The sequence below is a fragment of the Triticum dicoccoides genome, chromosome 3B (genome assembly GCF_002162155.2).
Source record: "Triticum dicoccoides isolate Atlit2015 ecotype Zavitan chromosome 3B, WEW_v2.0, whole genome shotgun sequence".
Classification (NCBI taxonomy): domain Eukaryota; kingdom Viridiplantae; phylum Streptophyta; class Magnoliopsida; order Poales; family Poaceae; genus Triticum; species Triticum dicoccoides.
Genome location: NC_041385.1, coordinates 429,831,526 through 429,835,276, shown reverse-complemented (window position 1 = coordinate 429,835,276; position 3,751 = coordinate 429,831,526). Strand labels below are relative to the sequence as shown.

Here is a 3,751-nt window from a genome sequence, read left to right as displayed (position 1 = left end):
GACCATGTTTTGTCAATTCGCGTTATATTATATTATGCGTTATCACGAGATTTAGTAGCGCATAGACAAATTAATTAATTAAGTATAGTTAGTTTGTACGTGCTAATAGTAATTTGTTGGGGTGTCATTTTTCAGGTCCTTGCCAACCAGAAACAATAGAAGGATGAGTGAAATTAATAACGAAATTGAATCAATTCTGCTCAATCTAATCGGAGAAAGAATGCAAGCTATGCAAGAAGGAGAAAATACCAAAAATGACTTGCTCGGTTTGATGCTTGAGTCCAACATGAGGGGCACAGATGAGAATGGCCAATGCATCTCAGGAATGACTATTGATGAGGTCGTGGAGGAATGCAAGTTGTTCTATTTTGCAGGAACAGAAACAACATCAATATTACTCACATGGACAATGGTCATACTAAGTATGCACCCCGAGTGGCAAGATTGTGCAAGGGAGGAGGTCCTCGGCCTATTTGGAAAGAATAAAATTGAGTACGAAGGCTTTGGCCGGCTAAAAACGGTGAGTAGTGTTTTATTTACTTGATTTCGTTGTTCTTATGAAATATATATTCGGAAGCATAAGTTGTTTTGTCTACAGTGTAGGTGACCATGATTCTTTACGAGGTGCTCCGATTATACCCACCGGCTGTCGCTTTCATCCGAAAAACATACAACGAAATGGAGATTGGAGGTATCACATACCCTGCTGGTGTGCTTATCGAGCTTCCTGTGTTGTTAATGCACCATGACCTAGACATATGGGGAAGCGACGTGCATGAGTTCAAACCGGAGAGGTTTGCCGACGGGATATCCAAGGCATCCAAGAATCCATGTGCTTTCCTACCATTTGGTTGGGGGGCCACGTATTTGCATTGGCCAACAGTTTGCAATGCTTGAGGCCAAGATTTCCTTGTGCATGATCCTTCAATGCTTTGAGTTCGAGCTTGCGCCGTCATACACTCATGCTCTAGATAACACGAAAATGCTACTTCCTATGCATGGTGCGCAAATTAAGCTCAGGGCAATTTAATCGTTACACACGAAAGTATGCATGTTCACTATTTACCGTCATCTGGCTCATTGTGTAATCAGGCATAAAATTACGACAAGGATGGGCCTTTTCATATGACCCTTCCATTTTATTCTCGTAGACAGAGACTGCCACATCTGACCTCTGTCACATGGTGCCACTTCATCTCAACTATTGTTTCAAGAATCTTATAAATTAGTTGCACCAATCTTCCCTTTAATGCGGTGAGCTCCAATGCTTTATTCTCAAAATAATAGGCTCTCTATAGAAAACCAAAGCGTGAACAAATATCAATCTTTAATTTAATTATTACTGCTATGGTTCAGAATTGATGTTTTTTCATGTATGATTATATTATGAAAGAAGTATGTGTTTTGGTCCCCACAACTATTGTCAACCACTACTGGAATTGTTGCAATTGTCGAATTCCTAGGGAGCTCAGCAAAGCCCAGAAAAAACTCGGCATTGTGTTTGCCAAGTTTCATTCTCGGTAAACAACACTCGGCTGAACAAGGGTCGGCAATCATTAACTTTGCCGAGTTTCTATTATCGGGCACTCACCAAACATTTAAAAATCCATTGCCGAGTTTCAAAAACGAGAACTCAGCAAAGTACCATGTTTGGTGAAACGATCATTAATGGCGGTGCCATGTGGCTAGCAACCTTTGTCGAGCGTGGAACTTGGCAGTCCAATGATGACTAGGGGTAAGATGTGTGGCACATTTTCTGTCGAGTTCCCTTTTGCTGAAACTCGTCATACCTTTGACGACTGTGAAACTCGACAGACCTTCGACAAGTATGTGCGGGCCACGTGTCATATGTGCTTGCTTAGTCTTTTCTTTGCCGAGCTCCGCACTCAACAAAGCCAGCCTGGTGATCCTAGTTGATGAGTTGGTTTTGTTTTGCCCATAGAGTATATCCTGGTGCTAAAACCCATCACATCATGTATGGCCGATAATTCTTTGGGGTAAACATTCTTGGTTCGGTTGCCTCGGAAAAAATCATTAATGACATTTTTTTTGCTAAGTACACATGAAGACACAAACAAAGTTAATGAGTGATATTATGTTCATCCCCTATTTTACAAAAAAAACTCTCACAAAAAATTATTTTATTTCGAATAAATAACAAGAGGGGCCAAACTCTCAAACCTTGAAAAACTTTGAATCCTCTAGCTTAAAGGTGGCCAGTTGGAAGATGTTCATCCTCGTCGATGAAGACGACGGAGCTACGCCGCCCGTTGTTTTCCATGGAGAAAGGTGGTCGATGGACGACCTCCACATCAGTGGAGCTACGCTGCCCCATGATTTTCTTGAACAATGATGGTAGATGGGAGGTCTTTTTTGATTCGTCGATGAATTTTCTGGTCAAAGCGAGGCCAATCCCATGGACTGGGACGGTCTCGTGAAGGAGGAATCCGATGAGGAGGAGCTTGCACTCTGGATCGCAATCCAGTGCTCGCACGTGAACACCGACGAGAGCCCGAGCTCTGTCGCATTCGCAACAAGCTCCTTCATGCCCGACGGCCAAATGTTGGCTGCGCCCGCCCTTCTAGCTCCACGACGCTCTATATATGGAGCAGGGTCTCCGCTTCCCCTCCAACTTCAGCCCGCCCAGGCAGTGGTAGGCGCTCGTGCCTGCGACTCCCGTGCGAATGCGCATGCCGAAGTCAGAGGCGATGGCGGACCCGCATGAGCCGCAACAGGCGGCGGCCGCGGGGGAGCCCGGCTCTTCTCGCCACTGGACGCGCTCAGTTCCCGTGACCCCGGAGGAGGCGGTCCTTCGCGAGGTGATGCGGAGGTCACTGACCACAGTGGAGTCCGATACGCGTGCCTCCAGTGCAAGAACGCTGTGACGCCCCCGATTCAATCGTACACTAATCATGCACGCAAATGTGTACGATCAAGATCAGGGACTCACGGGAAGATATCACAACACAACTCTAAAACATAAATAAGTCATACAAGCATCATAATACAAGCCAGGGGCCTCGAGGGCTCGAATACAAGTGCTCGATCATGGACGAGTCAGCGGAAGCAACAATATCTGAGTACAGACATAAGTTAAACAAGTTTGCCTTAAGAAGGCTAGCACAAACTGGGATACAGATCGAAAGAGGCGCAGGCCTCCTGCCTGGGATCCTCCAAACTACTCCTGGTCGTCGTCAGCGGGCAGCACATAGTAGTAGGCACCTCCGGTGTAGTAGGGGGTCGTCGTCGACGGTGGCGTCTGACTCCTGGACTCCAGCATCTGGTTGCGTCGACCAGAAAGAAAGGAAAGGGGAAAAAAGGGGGGGAGAAAGCAACCGTGAGTACTCATCCAAAGTACTCGCAAGCAAGGAGCTACACTACATATGCATGGGTATATGTGTAAAGGGCCATATCGGTGGACTGAACTGAAGAATGCCAGAATAAAAGGGGGATAGCTAATCCTGTCGAAGACTACGCTTCTGGCAGCCTCCGTCTTGCAGCATGTAGGAGAGAGTAGATTGAAGTCCTCCAAGTAGCATCTTCAAGTAGCATCTCCAAGCAGCATCTCCAAGTAGCATCGCATAGCATAACCCTACCCGGCGATCCTCCTCTCGTCGCCCTGTAGAAAAGTGATCACCGGGTTGTCTGTGGAACTTGGAAGGGTGTGTTTTATTAAGTATCCGGTTCTAGTTGTCATAAGGTCAAGGTACAACTCCAAGTCGTCCTGTTACCGAAGATCACGGCTATTCGA

General features: G+C 46.1%; 1 pseudogene; it reads left to right on the top strand.

Moving 5' to 3' along the window:
* Positions 1-1,351, top strand: part of LOC119276331 — a 3,971-nt pseudogene extending 2,620 nt beyond the window's left edge.
* Positions 1,352-3,751: the final 2,400 nt, after the last annotated feature.